The sequence below is a fragment of the Hakea prostrata genome, chromosome 7 (assembly GCF_041222555.1).
Source record: "Hakea prostrata isolate BN-2017 chromosome 7, UWA_Hpros_2, whole genome shotgun sequence".
Taxonomy (NCBI): domain Eukaryota; kingdom Viridiplantae; phylum Streptophyta; class Magnoliopsida; order Proteales; family Proteaceae; genus Hakea; species Hakea prostrata.
The window spans coordinates 682,552-703,266 of record NC_142606.1 but is presented as its reverse complement, the minus strand read 5'-3'; the positions used below and the strand labels follow the sequence as shown (position 1 = coordinate 703,266).

General features: G+C 38.2%; 1 pseudogene across 1 annotated transcript; it reads right to left on the bottom strand.

The window, feature by feature from the left end:
- Window positions 1–524: 524 nt before the first annotated feature.
- LOC149008771 (serine/threonine-protein kinase STY8-like) lies at window positions 525–20,111 on the bottom strand (annotated as a pseudogene). Its single transcript, XR_016174695.1, has 16 exons — window positions 19,646–20,111; window positions 19,122–19,236; window positions 15,477–15,579; window positions 15,194–15,286; window positions 13,910–13,982; window positions 13,573–13,683; window positions 10,738–10,788; window positions 8,942–9,081; window positions 8,735–8,842; window positions 7,285–7,358; window positions 4,681–4,856; window positions 3,375–3,470; window positions 2,818–2,898; window positions 2,658–2,708; window positions 954–1,094; window positions 525–868 (listed from the first exon to the last, which is right to left on the bottom strand). The product of XR_016174695.1 is annotated as a serine/threonine-protein kinase STY8-like (transcript).
- Window positions 20,112–20,715: the final 604 nt, after the last annotated feature.

The window sequence follows — 20,715 nt, the reverse complement described above, 5'->3', positions numbered from 1 at the left end:
ATATCAGCGTGATGATGCAACAGTCAGAGATTGTTGGGCATCGACCCGACACAGACCAGAATCAAGTGCTAGTTTTTTCACCTCGATCTAGGATTCTAGATATTAGGATACCACCAGCGGTAACAGATGACTGTTCTGTTCTGCAGTGCATATACCAGCAAAACCATATGCATACCTAAAGCCACTGATGTAAGATCTATTAAAAATGTTAAACTGTGTCCAACTCGGTTTCTTGATCAGTCTTTAAACATACCAAAGTAATGGGGGGCGCTTTGCACATCAGTTTTTCCATCCCCCGCGCTAGTACCACAACTTCCTTTTCATTGCTCAATGGGTGGTACTAGAATGGATACCCTATTCCTAAATATTGGTTCACATCATGCACCTGGGGGCACCAGAAGACTGCAAGCCAATCAGAAAACGCATACCCCACCCACCCAATCTACGAAACAAATATTTGCACCTTCCATTGAAGGCTTGAAAGTTTTGGAACCTTCAAAATGGTAATTGACCAATACCTAAAAAGATTGAGAGCAGGTCGGTACAGAGAAAGATTGGGTGTTTGCCAGGTTAAGCATTTTGTGTACAGTGCTAAACAACGCTAAAAATGCATCACAGCAATGTTACAGACGTGAACGAAATATTGCTATTTTACAATAGAATCGGATACATTCATATCTTACAAGCCTTCATGGATTGCCTTCCACTTACTAACCTCCTCTATAACCTTCTGATGACCCTACGAAGATCATGGAAAAACAAGATATGCAAGGAAAAAAATAGAATGAATAGAGAAAAATATTCCTCACCCAAAAACACCGACTATCCCCTGCTTGAGGAGTTACAGACCCATGGGTTCACTCCCCGTCTGAAGTTGCCTGCAAGATATTCATAAGTTGGTAAATCCAAATAAATAAGAAATAGTGGTCTACGGAGCATGGAAGGACTTCTACCCGGACCTCCAGGAGCAGTTCTTCAAGTTCAGCTGCAATCTCTGAGAAGGTAGGCCGATTACTAGGGACTGCTTCCCAACATCTCTTCATCAACTCCACCAGTCTAGGGTGAGTTTTATCAGGAAGTTCTGGTCTGAGCCCCTAGAGAAGTAACAGTGAAGAGAGCATAAGATATATTGGCAAGAGTCCAGTTCTCCCCTTCAGGGTACTGTATTAACACTATCCCCCACCTCCACCACCATACAAACAAGGGGCATCCCACCTTGTCAGGTTTTAGATATGGTGGTCCTATCTGATTTTGTGTTGGAGGGGGGTTAATTTCACATACTACACTCAAGGGGAGATGATTCCAACTCAATTGCCTATGGTGTTGTTTGAATATTGACCTACTTATATAGGACTTCTGAATCAAATGAGTATGATCGACAAAACATCATAAAACTTGACAGACAAACACATCAATGCAGAAAACCATTGTTTCCATGATCAGACATGTTGAAGTATACGCAAGTTTGGGATATTTTACTATTTACGTTACTGTTCAAGTGCACAGTAAAAAACAGCTTAACTGTTCATGTAAACAGTAAAAAACTGTTTTCACTGCTCACATAACAGTATTATGCTAGTGATGCTACTCTAATTTCTATTTCTAATGTAGGAGTCTTGCTACATAAGTTTTGGGAATTTCTAAAAAGCATAGTTTCTATCTGGGTGGTAGTTTTTATTTTCAGAACTTTCTATTTTAGGAGCTAGAAAGTTATTAAAGCTGTAATTTTTTGTTTCATTTTTTTTTCTAGAGGACAATTATTTATCTCTCAAGTTGTATTAGATTCATTAGAAGCTATAAATAAAAGAGCTCTGTGATTCTAGACTCTTTAGCTTGATCACAGGCCTCTTCTACTGCCTCTTCTATTGGTTCTTCATCTCTCTCCTCTTCTTCTTCTTCTTCTCTCTTTACTCTGCTCAATTTCAGCTGAGGTTTTGATTATTTAAAGCTTGTTTTCTAACAAGAAGATTAATGACTGGACCAGCAAATGACTTACATGCAAATGAAAGGGCACTAAGACCTGCTTCTGGTCTGGCAGAAGAACAAGTTGGGCTAAGATTTTGGCATGTTCACAAGGCTTTTGATAAAGCTATAGCTTTCAAAGTACACTGATTACAAAAACAGAATGGCCAAAAAGGACATCAGTTGAGTGCACCAGGGAACTTCCTATTAAATTGTAGTGAAGTAGTTTTCATTTGCAGAAAAACATCGCTTGTTCAAATTAAAACAGCAAAAAGGCCTAAAAAAGGTTTGTCTTTTTTTGGTAAAATAATATTAAAAGGTTGTATGTCAATGCTACAATAATAAAATCTTCCATCATTTGAAAAATATAACAAAAACTGATTTTCATTCTGTTAGGAGCAGGGGATGGTTTGAGGTGGCATATGTCCATGTACAACCGAGGCCCTTAGTGTTCCAGTAGAGAGAAGTGATTTCATTCAGATGGAAGGAACTAAAAAATCCAGGTAAAATGACTCAGGGAGTAGTAATGACATGCATATTGTGGGCCTTGTATCATGTTTAATTCTTTTTAATATAGCTGAGTGGAGGGCAAGAATCCATGTACAGACTCATTAGTTGAGATAAGGCTGAATTGTAATTGGGGGAGGGGGTTAGTCAGGTTTGCAGCTACAACTCAATGTGATAAAGCGGCAAACCTGTCTCACTCCTAGGGCAGCCTGAAGAGGTGTCATGGTATCATATGGGACCTGCAATGCCAAGTCAAAGATTGAATAAATAAGTTTAAATAAAAGATGGTGTCCAGAAACCCCATTTATCACCAAACTCTTGTTGAAACAGCCACAATTCAGGATGTACCTTGCCAGTTCTGAGTTCCCATAGCACTATAGCGAAACTGAACACATCAGCTTTCTGATCATATTGTTGATGATTTATAACCTTCAGAGACATCAAAAAAATAATTAACTAAAAAAAGTTTCAAGTAACAAGTGATTTCAAAGCAGGGAAAACCAGTGTACGCATTGTAAAAAATAACGCACAAAGGAGAGCTGTAAAATGTGTAAGGGCCTGTAGGGGTTCTTCATCAGTAACACAAGCCCACACGAATAAAATAGAAGAAACAAAAATTAAAAAGATTGAAAAGCGTCGCACAGATGAACATCAATTCACTGATCTCAGAGTGGTCAAGAAAATGACAAGAAGTCCAGAAATAAACATTGTTAAGATCATCTCACATAGACCAAAAACATTAGCATTCACTAGGGACACTACACCACTCAGAGGCTGCCGATGGAGTCAGTTGGATAATCAGAACAATTAATATGGGCTTCCAAAGATAAACATTGGCCTCTCAAAGCAACAATCTCAAAGACAAAGTTCAGGCAATAAAACTTGTAGGAGTTATAGGCTGAAACCTCGGGAGCCATCCATCTGTATGTTCCAGTCTCTGCTGTCATTACTCCCTCTTGGTTTTGGAACCGGGCTACACCAAAATCTGCAACCTTTACAACCTTGAGGAGGAAAATAAAGAGCTATTAAAAATTATTTACATAAGTTACCTACCACCAGTTCAATGTTAAGAGAATACTGATACAAACGCTAATCTCAAGCATCAAATAAGCATCAATAACAAGACCAGAAGCCCAATTTTAACATCAACTTTAGGCTAGAAAAAATTGAACTTCTAAGTCGGCAAATAAGCATTAATAACAAGCCAGCAAAACAAGATTATGTATGGACAATGGAAGTGGAACACACCCCAACAACAAGAAGCCTTACACTAACTAAATGGGGCTGGCTACATGGATCCTTGCCTTCCAATCAGCTTTGTTTAGGCCAAATTGAAAACAACGCCTAAGTTATGTATATCCTTACTCACCACTTCTCTTAAGGCAATCTTGGGTCTGCCCCTAGTTCTTCTAATTCTTTCAAGTTGGATTAAATTACTTTTCCATACAGGGTCATTTACAAGCCTCCATTGAACCCTACCAATAATTTGTGTATGTGTGTGTACACCCACTGCTCGCAACCCGGAACTAAAAAAATACCCTCTCAATTTCAAAATAAAACCAACTAGCCATATTATTCCTAAAAACGAACATACACCAAAGCAATAATATTGTAACTCTCCCCTTTTTTCTCACAAATCATCTAGAATACATGGATTATCCTACAAGTAAATTGGATTAATCCAAGTCCACAAAAGGAAGAAAGTTGGAGGGTGACACCAAGAATTCAAAATTCTTCACCACGAACTGTGAATATTCAAAGAAACTAGTCAAACCCTCAAGCAATTCCCAGACATTTCAAGATCTGTCTCAGTAGCCACCCATTCAAGTCTGATAAGGGGGTCTTTTCACAAAACTCCAGTCCTAGCCTTTATTCTTAAGCGTGCAAAGGGATAGTCTTGATATATGTAATGAATTAACTGTTGAGTGTGATATATGTATATCCCCAGATGAAGAAACTCTCACATGGTCAAGGTAAAAAATTATGATGGCCCAAAGAACAAAAAGGAAAAATTTTATTTCAAAGGTCAATTTCTTTTGGTCCAACTCTGTTCTATGACCAACTAATTCTATTGACTTTTTTCTTTCAGATTATGAACTAAAGTCTATTTTCCCAAATATGCAATATAGATGTCAAATTTTTTGGAATACCAAAGCCACAAAAGAAAGTGCAAGGATATATTTGAAGTTCCATGCCATGAATGCTATTTACCTTATTCATGTCCATAAGTAGATTGGCTGTCTTAAGATCTCGATGAATTATGTTGTTTTGGTGTAGATATTCCATTCCTTTGCAAACATCAATCGCAAACCTCAGCAACAAGGGAAGTTCCAAGGTATTATGATGCTTATGCAAAAAATCATACAGACTCCCTCCAGGCATGTATTCTGCAAGCAGGATGTCAAACTAATACATCAACTATGAGAATGAGCAATATCCACTCAAAGCTAATCAGAAAAGGCATGATTATCAACTGAATCAGAGGTATAAAACTTCAATTTCATGTACCTGAAGGTCAGTGATGCAGTTTATCATCAAAGGAGGTAAATTTGAACAATATGCACATCGACGGTTGGGTTATATAAGCGTTGGGCCTTTGATCCCAAGGTTTATACTTGTAATTAGGTTATATGGAAAATTAGGGTTTTTTTTTCTTTTTTTTTTTTAAATAATTTCCCATTAATATTTATTTTATATTTTAACTAGTTTGGCTGGTTTGAGCCAGTGGTTCAATTTAAGTTACTTTTGAACACCCTCTTTTTGTCTTAGAAAACATTTTCTTTTAAGTTGGCATTGACTCTATTGAATTTAATTAAATTCACTATAAAAGTATTGAAAAATAACTTGATGAATAAGATTATTATTTTGAGTATTGCTTAGGCCTGTGGGAGCCATTCAGCTTCTTCATCGCTCCCCTCCATTGAATTTTTCATCCTTCCCCAATCTGTCCTACTCATTTCCTTGAAGATCTCCTTCAAGTTCAAGTTCAACATTCAAGGTTTAATCAACATGCTCCGACTGAGCTGCTGACCAAGAAAACCCAAATCAGCCAGTCGACCTTAATATCTTATACACCCCAGTTGCACTCAAATCAAGACATGAGTTTTATACACCCTGACCATCAACTAGAGATGATTAGATTAATAAATATAGCATTTTTAAAAGAGTTTTGGTGCTGTTAAGAAATGCATAGGGATTGCCATCCCAATGATTTCTTTCTTCTCTTTGTTTCTTTTCTTCCCCAAAGTATCATTCAAGCTGCCAACTGCCATTCAATAATGACAATAGTAAGTTGAATTATCTCTAACCTCAGTTCTTCTTCTTCTAGTCGTTCCCCATCCCCAACTACTCTCCTATGTTCTTGTGCACCCCAATCAACTACCAAAATCCTATTACCCCAACATTTTGAATTCAGATCCAATAGAATTGGATCCCTAGTTAATCCCAGGGTTCAAAAACTTACTTCTCAGTGTATCAGTGAAATTTTAGTGAGACTTCACTGAATATGGTATTTTTCTGTAAAGTTCAGTGGGTCATTTTGATTGGTTTTAGGCCAAATTTAAGCCTGAAGCTTCACAGGAGCCCAATTTTAGATTACATTAACACCTTTAAATGATCGTATTGCAAAAATTGTTACTAAATAGGTGTTTTGTATTTGTACCTCTGATTGGTAGTATGTTGTTAAATCCTCAGGTATATTACACACTTATACATTGGTTAAGTACTCATGGGCATAAACAATAAGCAATTTAAAGATTTAAACAAGTAATTAAGTGAAATCATTACTACATATTGGCAAAGGTCCATAATAATTAAGTATATAATTATTGATATCATACTCTCATAAAGTCTGATACAATTATTTCGTACTTAATGGAAGTCCGATGGAACTAACGTGTGCTGTTCTTTGAGCACTCATTGTAGGCACTCATTGTAGGATATGGATCCCCAATTCCAAAGAGACTCATTGAACCACTGTGATACAAGTCACATTATGCGACTGGCAGCATGTACAGCTGATGTGGGTTGGATAGGAGAAGATGTTCTACACAAAGTAGATACTGTGCATCACTTTGAGTAAGATTGACCCTCAATTTCTGCAGTCGAAATTTTCGAAATTCTCAAGACTTATACAAACAAAAATTTTGAAATCAACATTACAAACCAAAATATTGGTGGCTTGAGTTTTGGTCCATTTTTTATTCGACTATCTGTTCACTTCTTATTGGTTGAAATTCTCGAGGTTTTCACGAAAGTTCACTGAGATTTCATACTACGGGTTGATACTATTCAATCTAAAGACTACATCAACATGTGTAATTAGGGCTGCAACAGGGACAGGCTGGACCAGGCTTTCCAAAACCCAATCCCAGCCCTGAATGCTAAAGCTAACCCCATTCCCGCCCTAACCTGATTCAGGTCCCAAGATTCATGTCTCTTGTCCTGAACCTTGAAGGGCCAAGCCAAGCCCAATCCCACCCTCTTTGTCCCGGATCAAGCTGGGCTGGCCTGTCCTTGTCCCTATCCCTGATTGGTCCTGTCCCAGTCCCTAATCAGCCTTATTCCTGTCCCTAATTGGCCTTGTCCCTATCCCTTACATCATTAAACTATATCATCCAAGTCATGTTGATTAAATTCAAATTTATAGAGGCACGGAATGCCAAGAAACTTACTCAGCGATGATGCAATACAATTATACGTACAATAAATGACACAACTATACATACAATAAATGACAAGAGAAGATAGTAGGATATTGAACTGGGTATTAGGCTCAACAGAGTCAAGAATTTCTTCATGCCAGCAGGAAGTCACCTGTTACAATGCAGAGATGTGGCAGTTTTGTGCATGCACCAATAAAACGAACAATGTTCCTGTGTTGAACCTCCCTGCCATAGTGAACATTGAACATCATGAAATTTGCTATTAATAGACAACTATATATCCTATATCTAAGTCCATTTAATATGAAGAACACTGAGGGAAAGGCTCTTTATTCTCTATCTAATAAGAATTGAGGTCTTTACCTCTTTAAATGTGACAAGTGTCACAAAATTTATGGATCATACGTAGACACCTTCTGCAGTTAATAACATAACAGGAATCGTGCAGATAAATCACGATCCAAGTTACATGCACTTTCTTGAGTTAACTCAACCACCAAATGTACTTGCCAAACCAGAAAATCAACTTTCAAAATATATAATCAAGACTCCAATAATGAGATTCATCCAAAAATATATATATTACACAAAGAGAATCCACTGAATCCTCAGAAGCCAGCAAAAAATTTCACAAGGGCTTAAAAAAATTCACAATGCATAAAGTGGTCCAAAACACTACATCCTTTCCCCATCTTATCCTCCACGGGGTAAGTTCCAACTCAATAATCATCCATCACACTGGAAGCATAGAATAGTCTTTCTTGCACTTAAGATTCCAAACCATCATTTGTTAAAGCAGGGAGGTTCTACCACGGAATAAGTATTGTGTATCAGTCCATATCACATGTACTGGCATTACATATTGACATAGGTCAGTGCCAGTACGGTGCCAACCAATATGTCTCAGTATTTCAATTTAAAAGAGAAAGTGCACATATTGTATCAGCCAATACAGTCCGATATGATAGAATACGCTATACTTGATACATACAATACCCTCAATACTAACCCTTCAGCCTCTTTTTTTTTTGTTGGGGGGGGGGGGGGGGATCATGCATATCAGTAAATATTGGCTGATAAAGTCATGCATATCAATACGTACAATAAACCTTCATCCCACTTAAAAAAAGGTTTAGCTTCATATCAATAATTTCAATGACCTTAGATGACTAAATAAGCTAGTTGAGCCACCCCTCCACCTCATATATTAAGCTCTGAGTTGGATGCTTAGACATGGTAACAGAGCCACCAAGCCCATATGAAAATGATGTATTCGACACAAGAAAACTAAGAAGACCAAACACGTAAACCTAAACCTAAGGATATTAAAGCCTTCACAAAGCAGTTCCAAAACATTCCACCCATTTTGGAAAAAATATCATGTGTGAGTATTGAAGCTGTACAAATACAATGACAACAACAACTCATCCTCAACCCAACTAAATGGGACCGTTTACAAGACATTTTTGAGGCATGCCTTCCAAGCTATGACCACCTCTCCTCAGGATATAACATGCAGAGATAGGTAAAGAAAGGATTTCTTTGACAATAGTATAATAAAGATTATTAACTGGGCAAAACAACAGGAAGATTTGATTCACCTTAGAATTGTTACTTCTTGTGCAAATTCTATCTCCAAGGATTCATTAAGATGTTCGGACTTAAGAATTTTAACAGCAACATCCTGACCTAGGTAAATGCCACGGTACCTTAACATATATAAAACAAAAAAAGGTGAGCAACCAAAAGATTCATGAAAATAAATTCACATAATATAATATAAGATAGCTGATAAAGGTCTCACTCACAAATCTCCGCAAGACCCAGATGCAATTTTTTCTCCTATCTTCAACAATCTTCTATCAATCTCCCAATCACTAGCTTCAGGTTGTCCTACTAGTGCCTTCTCTATGACCGAATGTGAAGGGGAAGAACCAGGTAGCGATCCCTACATTTTCAGAAAGCATTATGAATTGGTTCTCCACACCAAATTGATAATCACTGGCAATTTTGTATCAAAGACATCATGATCAATTGTCTAGGAGCTATTGGACCTACTGAAGTGCTCAGAATACAGTGTTTAAGCCTTTTGCAGAAAGTATTATGTCCAAGCATATGGACCAAATAAGAAAAGACAACATACAATAGCTATCCATGGGGGGGGGGGGGGGGGATTTCTTCCATTGTATCCAGAACAAGTTAAGAGGCAAGTAGAAGTCAGAAAGCTTTAATTACTGAGAAGTGATTCTTCTTGAGAGCCTAATTTCATTCAGTTAAAAGGCTGCTCAAATATTTTTGCTTTGTCATGAATAGAAAATAAAAGATGATATATTTAGGGACGGTTAAAAACATAGAAGCACGGTTCTTATTTCAGTTGAAACTGCAAAACTAGGTTTCTACCTTGTTCAAAACGAAACAAATAGTTGGAACTGGTTTGTATCGGGTTTCACATATAATCTGAACGTATTGACCCTTGATTCCGACCAAGATCTGAAGTTTTGCTGGTTTCAACACTACCAAGCTGAATTTTGCACAGTTTTTGGCAAAATCGTCTTCCTACTTTTTGGCATTAATCTACTCATTCAAACCTTCTACATCTCAGATTTGCGTGATTGGAGCTTGAAGGAAATGATCTGTTCCCCAAATCTAATTTCTATAACAATTATACAAAATAGTATTAGGACAAATTGTCATGGATACATATGTACTGCATTCAGACAAATGTCACAGACAATCTCGGTTGTAGGCAACTCATGGATTAGACTAGCCAAAGCACTCCAAGCATAGAGTTTAGAGTGTTCTTATGTACCAAAAAAAAGAATGTTCTACACTGGTATTTCTTTTATCTAATATAGTCAGTATTTATAGCAAGGATGACATACATTAGCATTTAGATTACACCACCGAACCTGGGACCAACCACAAGTACCAATTTGGATAGTTTTCTTGTGAAACTAAATCAAAGATCAAAAAAACCAGAATCTCCTACTGACTGCAATTGTTGTGGACCCATTCACATTTTGGAGACATCCATTTGACTAATATTTGGAAACCATCAGATTTCAAAAGTTGAAGTTGCAGCTTTCACTCATACTTTCTGATTATTGCTTTCAAATGGTTACTAATTCCTACTGCTGTTACTTTTGCCCCAATTTTGGAGCATAGATTTATCAGATTTTCTACCCTATTCTATGATTACCAGGTACATCCAACTTTAGGTTGTCAATTTGTTCTACTCGTTCCATTATCTTTTCTGTAATTCTGTTTGTGCCGTGCTGTCCATTAATCTATCTACACTTTCACACGTTAGTGTACTTTATCAATTCCATTCCTCTAAAATTACAACAAAATTAAGTACTCCTAATATTATACTTTTCCTAAATTCAAGTGGCATCTACATCATATATGAAATTGCCAGGAGGAAGAAGGGAGAAATGCTCAAAAGCTACCGAAGTTTACTACATTAACTGATCATGCTCATTCATTTGTTTCCTCACCACTAGGAACCCACTCCAATCAAATATATAATACAGAAAGGATGGGCAACAAAAAAAATTTCAAACAACAACAAATAAAGAAAGAGAGATATTTGGAAACAAAATACCTCACTTCTTGCGATTGCTTTCTCCACCGCCTCGTGCAAACCATCTGTGTCCTGACCACATCATTGCAAAGTCAGCAACATTTGGGCTTGGCAGAGATCCCTGTCATAAAGGAATAGAATCAAAATGCTCCTCAATCTTATTAAGGTCACTGTCCCTATAGGATAACGGACAAGTTATTGTCTCTGTGAATTATCAGGTTCGGATAAATGGGAAAAAATTCCACCAGTAAACTAATTTATAAGATGCCAAACATGTTGTACAAATTTTGGGGCACCAAGAAGCAAGATACAAGTGAGCAAGCATGTCAGTGTCTGTTGTGCGAATACACCATACCCAAGCGAGCATCATTTATTAAAGACCATACATACATGCAGATGATAAGGTTCTAAAAAATAGATAACACCAAAAAAATTATCGTGCAGATTTTCTTTTCCTATGCCAACCCAAACTGCTCGGTGTAAATAGTCAAAAAATTTAAACTCCCCAAGGTGAGACTTACCACAGGAGAAATCAAACCTTCCAGTTTCTGGAAAGAAGAATCTAAACTACTCTTAACATACTCGCCTGACCATTGATCCGACATCTAATTTAATAGTCAGCAAGCAGCTAGTGGGAGCCGTAGAGGGAAAACAGGATCTACAAGCATAAAACCTGAGCACCTATACAAGGACCAAGAACATGTAAATGATCTCATAAAGATAAACAATACTTCGACTATTTTCCTGCCAAGGCAGCCTAGTCACAAGAGAGAAACCATCCTCTTATCACTTACAGACATGCTAGACAAAGGGATTTGGTAACTGGAAGACCATCAGAGACCAAAGATCACCTACATCATAAGCAAGGTTCAAGGTTTCAGATGAAACAAAAATGGGCTGAAAATTGGTATTTTTTCCTAAGACTTTCAATCTTTAGTTTCACGGTTTAAAGGGCCAATTTAGGTAATGAATCTTGTACGCTACCCATTTTTAGGACCTCCAAACATTGTGGAACTCATCAATAAAAATCAAATAAAAATCATCTATATAAATAACCAACTCGAGTAAGCATCTACGACAAACATCTCCTAAATTTTTATTTTCTATGAAAGGCATCAGATTTTGCATTTACCCAATATGAAAGTGAGGCTTTGAACTCTAGGAAATCCTACATTGCACAATGCTGTATAAACAAAATTTAGGGCAGGACACACATAATTCAATGAAAACAACGAAATGGATTTTTATTCAAGCTCCTCCATTTAAACAAGCAGTTTCCAAAGATTTCCTCAAAACATCCCCAGCCATACTTCTTCTTATCTTCTTATCATCTTATCTTCTTACAACCTTAACGGCTTAACCCTAGAATTCCAGTCTCTAAACCTACTTAACCAAGCTGCTCCCTAATCTGACCATTAGAGACCCTATATTCCCTCAGCTTTCCTTTCCAAAAACCCTAACCCTAAACCTAACCAGTGCTGCCAATTCATTCCATTACCCTTCCCACCATTAAAACTTAATGAAATCTTCATTTGCAGACTTCCCAACATCAGCTAAACCTAACCATACCCTCAAATCTTTTTTAACCTCACCATAATTCTTCTTTCTCTAGGGATCTCCATTATCCTCAGAAGCCTTGCTAGCCCCTTTTCCTCCTCGCTCTCCCCTTCCCTCTGACTGTGGGATGCCGGCTTCTAGTAAAGCAGCCCTCCCTTTGATGCATGGAAAAACTACCCTTGTGGATGCTCCTCATTCCAATAACTCAACCGCAGCATATACCTTAGGTCGTGAGGGTTGCAGGCGACACAACCGCATCACAAAAAGAATGTTCCCAAACCAATGGAGACCTTATTGTCGACTTCAAGTCCCCTAGGAAGAAGAAGAAAAAAGAAAAGGGAGGGGGGGGAGACAAAAACTAAGCTAGTCAGGCTTGGTGCCTTTGTAGAGCTTTGTTTCTTTGCTGGGCTCTGGCCTTAGCTCTCCTTGTATTCCTTCCCCTCCCCTCTTTTCCTTTGGTAATGAACTATTTATTCATCCAAAAAAAAATTCCCTAACCACAATTTGACAAACACACCTAGTTTGACCCAGTCACCAATCTAGAACACGTGTTGCTTCCCATTGTTTCCTGGTCTCACCCTAAAACTGTCTCACCTTTGACAGAATTATTAAACCTAATACTTAACTTCAATACTGCTATCAAGTCCTAAGAAGTACTCTACACCAATACCAACAATAACAAGCAGCCTTGTCCCAACTACATGGGGTCGACTAAAAAGATTCTTGCCGTCCAGTCAGTTCTATCTGAGGCCATATTATATACAAAGCCTAAGGTATGCATATCCTAAACCGAACCTTAATTTGACCAAAATCACCTTTAGACATAGCCAACCACCTCATCCATAGAATATGATGGTTATTTGCTTCTAATCGGTATGCTACCAATCGAGTAAGTGATATCAGACCCAGGAGGAACATGACCAACCTTGCTGCAACCAGCTCCCAACCCACTGGCAAATCTTATACGGGCTGTTTCTCTAATTTATCCAAGGTGCATGGATACCATGTTGATTCCAATAGACACTGAACTTAGCCAACAACAGACATGGATTTTAACAAGTTTTCCAGAAACACAGCATAAACCCCCACCCTCCATTGAAACACCAGTAATACTTATTGATAGATAAAGGAGTAGACGGAGAGATATGAGGAGAGAAGACACTATAACAAAATAACAACCAACTGAAGCTGGCTGGGAAAAGAAAACAAGGCACTGTTTTTGTAGAATAACTTAAAAATCTTTTAGACTGAGATCTGATACGGAAAGAAGTGATATCATTTGAATACGGAGAGAAGTACCTCAGCAGGCCATCCATCTACTACGAACACATCCAATGAGTAACCATCAGTTGTTGAGAACACATGTGCTTCACGGATGTTCAGTCCTATGTCAGAGAGCAAAGCAGAGAGCTAGGAGACCACACCACAAGGTTAGAAGCTTCATATAACCACCCAATAAGAATTAAGACAGAAAGGACGAGAAGTTACTCCGAGTTATAGCTAAAACCAATTATTGAGGAGAGTTGGTACATAAGAAATTTGATGCTCAAAGAGGGGGGGAGAAAGAAAGAAAGAAAGTTCCAAAACACTCCCAAAAATAGTTACTTAGTGAATGTGAAAAACATATCAAGAATACCTGGCTGAGAAGTTTGGGCTTGTCAATGGTTGAAAATACAATTTTGTACGCTGGAACTTGGAAAACTTCCTGCCTGTGCCCATCATTTTCAGACAGAATGTTACTCCATCCACATAGGCAAGTGAAAGTACCCATAACAATGCATCACATTTATAAAATCAAGCATTGTATTTGGAAATCCAAAAGCCTGTAATCATACTTGCCCAGATATACAGGCAGCAACATCAGACGGACTCCACAAGGGCAAAATATACAACTCAACTACTGTAGCATATAGAGAGACTTAAAATCCACATTTTTTCCACTGCTTCCTAAATTCACATTAGGCAAATGAGCAGGCTCAGACGGAGTCCTCTTGGCCTGCTTATGTAATGGGCCTCGACTCACAGCATACACCTAGCCATGAAATATTCAGCTAAGTGTATAATCTTAAATCTTAGCTGATATTCATTTAAAATTTTGAAGCTGAAGCTTGGCAGCTCCCTCTAGGTTCTTTCATCTGTAACTCAACAGTACAGTTTGGGCTCAAAATTTTTGCAGACAAGTTAACGAAACCAAACTGATGGTTCTATTTTTTAGCAGAAAGGATTAAACAGTCTGACATGATTAACACGTCAATTTTGGTCAAGACTAGGGTAGCTGATAATACTAAGTGAAAAGCTTAAATAGATGCTGTAGTACCACATCATTTGTTATGGCTCCAATATCTAACAGTTGAAAAACCCCAAGGTCCCCAATTTTATCCAGCGGCATCTCGATACTGAGTCTGATGTCTGGACACAAATAGGAGAAAATTTACTAGAAGCTGTGCCATAAAATTTGACATGCAGACAAGCCAAGTGGAACTCTCTTAATTAAATGGACATGTTGACCAAATCAGCTACCACATGGTAGAAACAGACAGTTACTCTCTACAGAGCTATATTTGTCTTGGACATGCTATCAATATAGATTCATCACTGGTGACAGTTCACCCAGTTCAGTCTTCTAGGCCTGTCCGGGTTGGGATTGATAACTTGCTACAAGTAATCACCATCTCCATCACTAAAGACATTAACCCATTTTTAGCTACCTTAAGGAAACAAAGAATGAGGAAAGAGAAAAAGATACAGGATACCTGATATCTTTCAGTTGACTAGCCAAAAGAAAAAATAGTTCAAAAAACAGAGAACAAGAGAAGGAGGGGAGGGGGAAAACAAAACAAAAAATAAAATTTACCACCATAATCCAGCGCTTTAGATACCTTCTGAAAGAAAAGAAGAAAAAAAAACTTCCGTAAAATACCTTCTGTCCATGTCCTCAGAATTCTTTCTGACATCCAAATTTAAGTCCCCAAGCTTTGAGCAAGGTTCAAAATCAACCTCATAATCCCCATTTCTATATATCCATAGTCCAAAGACAACAAAAAAGAAAAGGAACTTTGTTAATAACAATTCGAGTACAAGGAATGAAAGGCAAACTCTTAAGAACTTTATGGCATGCTCATTTAGATGGAAGGACCGTGCAGGGAAAATTAAAACCCCATAAAAAGATATCATAAAATGAAGATCTCATAACAATGGCATACCTATTCTCCGAAGACACAACACCTTCATGTTCAACTTCTTCACTATGAGACACCTAGAACAAGGTTGTAGATCGTCATTTCCATCTTTGCTAGTTTGTATAGTCTTCCAAGCAGAGTAGAGAGAGAGTACAATTAGTATTAGAATAACTCATTTTCTAAAACACACACACACACACCCCCTCACACAAAGAAAGGGGGGGGGGGGAAGAGCCAGCGAAAAAGATGGCAATTACGTATCTCTGCAACGATCAAAGCTGAATGAAATAATCGGCATCCTAAGATAGAAATCACTGAATAGAATGAACAGAAACAAGCAAGCAATTAAAGGCTAATATAAATCAACAATTGTATCAGATGAGATGATAGAATGAAAAATGAAGATTAAAACTCAAAACCAGAGATATTATTGAAGGCCAAGCGTGTACTGAACAAACAAGATTTGCCATCCTTTGTCATCATCCAATGTGCTCTATTCAGATTATTTACCATTTGCATGGCCATTCTGACAGTTAAAATGTCTATTTTCAGCCAATTAGTACCAAGTACGGTGAGAAAGAAGAAGAAAATATGACCTTTCTTTTCTCAAGATAAACTATACAGAAAAAAAGGGGCAATTTTATTTGTATGAAAATAAATTTCGACTGAATGAGAAAACAAGAAAAGGCCAAGTGACCCTACCACATCAATGAAACTAAAGATAAGATATATTTGAAGCTGGAAATTAAGAACCTGAAACAAACAGAGGAAAAATGCCCAGGTTAACAGAAGATCTACCGGTGAATTGCTTGGCAACAGGCTGGCCATCAGTGACCTCCCAAATTCGGACCACATAATGCCAAATAGTCTGTTGTGATTGGGTAGAAGAGTGAAGAATTGCCTTCAGGTGCTACGACTGAACAGTAAGAGTTTCCTCACTGACATTGCTTCAGTCACGTGCAACTCGTATCACAGGATAGAAGGGACCATCTACAAACCCTCTTGCATTTCCCAAAACCCCTGAACCCACCCATACCAGATTGGAAATCATGTTCTGAGCCATTAAGTTGGCTAGGAAAGGTTTCAGAAGGACCACTAAACATACAGTCTACTAGGCAAACTTAGTGCTGAATAAGCAGAGTTGCAGCAAATAAGGACCTTGTATTACATAATCCATGATTGGATTTATATTTGTCATATTGTCTAGGAAACTTGACATTGGAAGGGGAAATCAAGGTGACACCAACAATGCATGATGTAGATTCAGCACCAAATTGGGCCCTTTTCCTAGGACTAAGCCTATGGTTGGGCCCTTTGTTCCATAGTTTTACTTGCTACTGGAAACCCTCTATGCGCTTAAATCATGAGTACCATCATGGTACACGAATTTAGACTTACTTAAGTTAGTTGTTGTTTTAGTGATTGAACCACATCTAAGTTGTGGTTTACTGAACCATGTTTAAGTAGTGGTTTACTGAACCATGTTTAAGCTGTGGTTCACTTGTTTTATTCTTTGGTCCAACTCAAGTTAGGGCACTTGGTCATTTTATGCCTTCATTAACTTATACACTTAAAAATAAGATACATTAGGACTCACATCTCCAAGCAAATAACAAAGAGGAACTGTTACGCCTTAATTAAAATTTCTAAATTATTACAGGTTAGGACTTCATAATTGGAAGATCAGAGCCTCTATTTACTTCCATCATGGAAAAGTATAGTGAATTCAAGATAATTAATTCTTCCTGCTGCAAATATTGATTGCTACCTTTCTCTCTATGAGTGACCTTGTCTATTGTTTAAAGTCTAAACTGGTTAGTTCCTTGGTGTTTCAAGTCCAAGTTGCTATTTGTGCTTGGTGTCTAAAGCGCGAGTACTAACCTACATCCACAAGAAGGAAGACAATAGTTGTATTAACTACTAGTAGTATTTCCGTACTCATATTAAGAGTGGTACAAGCAACATTCACTTGTAAGAAAAAGGAATCTTTTTTAATTATATCGTAATCCCACCACCCACAATTTTCAAAAGAGGTGTGCTTTGTTTCCTTACGCAGCCTAAGAGTCTAACTGTAACGAAACAGGCTCTCAGACCTTATTTAAATTAAGGGAATCGTGGAGGGGGGGGCCTCAACTTTTTGAATTTTGGCATTGCATACTGCTGCTGTGCCTCTATTCTCCCTTGTGAAAATTACTTTAACATGATTCAACGAGTGTAATTTGTGTGAATCGACTCCTTGACGGTGGGTAGCCCACGCAGTTCAACTAAAACCCTTCTATATGGTTGAAGATCCATCTATGAAGTTACCTTCAACCTGCTTAAGCTGCAAGCTGGTGCAAAGTAATACCAGCAACTACAGTAGATTATGGAGCCAGCCCTGGATTCTTCTTCTAGTCCGCCAAAAACTGTAGAATTTCAATTCCATCAATAACCTTCTAATGCAATAAAGCTTCAACTACTTCGCACCCAGCCGCCAAAAAGCCATCCATATTTTGACCATGTAACCTCCTGCCCATACACTAAACTCGAGCAAGCTCCCGCTGCAAGTCCCTCACTCTATCCCTTCACAATCCCATCTCTGCCCTTCCTAGGAAGGCCCAAAGTTCACCCACCTAATTCAACCATCAATTTCGTCCCCAGATTGTTTCCAATCGTGCGCTCCCATATTGGAAATTGGACCCCAACACCATCTCCATTTTTAAACCTAAATTCTAGATTCCTTACCAGCCTAAGAACAGGAACAAAGTGTTGGACTAGGATACAGCTTCTTATTTGAAGTGGTCTAGTTTACAGAGAGAAAAATGTACAAATAAATGAAGGTGCCTCCTTCTCTAGTTTGCACATGCAGCGGCTATCTACACTATTGATACCTCAGGGAATTAGACAGCTGAGGTACATAAGGATTTGTCCAGGAAATTCCCCTCAGAATATGGACATAAAGATGGATTCCGAATTCCTCCCCCGCTGACATCTCATGGTGCTTTATGGAAAGACCAGACCTAAAATACAACTTTAAGATCTAAACTCCACACAATCAATACAATCAGGCAATTGAAATTTCAAAAGTTAAAACAGATGTCACAGTATGAACAACCCATGCACATAGCGATGGGAAGTTCTGTCAAAAGTCAAAACAGATGTCACAGTATGAACAACCCATGCATATATACCCATGGGAAGTTCTGTATAAAAGATGGAAATACATTATGAGGAGGGGAACCCAGGTCCAACTGGGCTCCATTAGTACGAGGGAACTTGTTATTGCACTGCTTTCATGTGGCACTTGTTCACCCAGAACCCAGGGGTGGAGTGGTTGCATTACATTTGACTAGTCCACCAATCAGAGTAAAAATTTACCAAGCCCTTTAACTTCTTCTAAGGTCATACTCCTAAATTGTAAATTTGAGATGAGATGAAAATCTTCCTTATATCCCCCTCAATAACTACTTTCCTTTGCAAATGCTCCACTGCACAACAGACAGTAGATCTTCTAGGATGTCTGTTTTGAGCCCAAGGAAAATTCATTTGAACACAAAAACCCCGTCGTTTTGCCCTAACTTTTCCATAAGCTTAGTAAACCTAAAGGCAAGGTCTCCACAAATATTCAAATCAGCATAAGATATATAAGAGCTCTACACAACACCTCTTCGACCTAATGAGAAGTAATACCTCCATGGAACGAACGTGGAACACTGGCCGCTTATCTGGATCCTTGGCTAAAGCAAGAAGTTTTTGATGCAACAATACATCTTCCACTCTATCCATGTCGACATCTAGTATATATCTGAAACAAGAAGTTTGTCACGGCACATCATTCAAGGTCTATCTCCCAAGAAATCTATAAAAGCAAATACTGAAATCAAGAACTACTGAAACGGCCAACCCATTGCTGAGCCTACCAAATCGATAAAGGAACAATCGAAGCTACAGTTTATTATTTCTCTCTCTACAAAGTGAGAATCATTGACTAACTATACGCAGCTGAAACATACTGGCAACCATTTCCAAATTGAAATCCATCCACTAGCAAAATAGAAGCAACGATGAATTGTAATTTTGGACCATTAGGTATATCAAGTGACAAAAAGGCTCAGCCATGACTGCTGAATTCAGAGAGACCACCTAAACCAAAATATGCAACAAAACCGAACTGGCCCCCAAAAGTCGGAGGAGATTAGGTAGGATTAGAGTACCTAGAAGGCAAGCGATTGAAGTGAGCGTCCAACTGCTCGCGAAACTCCGGATTACACATAACTTCATCATTTCCACACTCTATCAACCGGTTATAGATATCGTTCTTTATATCATAACTACCACATAAACCCCCAAAACTCCTCGTCGGCGACGAACTCTCGCCAACACCTTCAAACAGGTCCATATCTTTACTGAACGTCTTTCTCTGTACAGAGCAAACTACAACCCTCTCATCACTAAAACAAGAATCACATATTTACACGACACAGTGGACAAGAAACAAGAAAGAAGAAAGACTTGGAGACGAAGAGAAAAAGAAATTGTGAACAGAACCCGGTCAGCGACGGAAGAATCCTAGACGGTTGGGGAGAATCTACAGGATAAGCTAGAGATTTTACATGACGGCCAAGGGTATATCCGTCCTCCAATACTGTAGCAGACAAGTTTCGGTCACGATTTGAAGAAGAAAACGGTGAGTAGAAATAAAGAATATTTAAGAATGTCAGCTTTGCGAGTTTGCGTGTCGAAAGGTCCTGAGGACTTGAGAGCCAGAAGCTAGACAAAAATGTTTTCTTTACCCTTATTCCTTTTTTGGATTGGAAATGTTTTCCTACGATCCTACCCTTATTTTCCAATGTTTTCCTAACATTATTTTTCTGTTATTTTAAAGAAATTTAGATTTTCTTTCCTTTTATTTTTTACTTGTTACAATTTCCTTTTCTGGGAGTTTGTCAGAAATATTAAAAGTGAAATGGATAGGGTTCCAACTTCCTCTGCAAGCGATGGATGGAGGAGAGAGAACCGAGAAGGCGAGGTAACGCGACACGTGTAATGTTCCAGAAACAGCGAGAAAAAGTAAAAAGCGAATTGACGCAATTTTCGTATATACTCATGATTTGCATTATCGTTTAACCTAATTGCTTCACTAATTAATTAACTAGTAATTACAGTGGTCCAGGACTGGGATTCCGTTACGTCACTAACCCGACACGCCTTCTCCCGTCCTAATGATGGTTCCGGAAAACCATGAGGAAGACCGTTTGGTTTTAGTCATTCCCTTAGTTTCTGG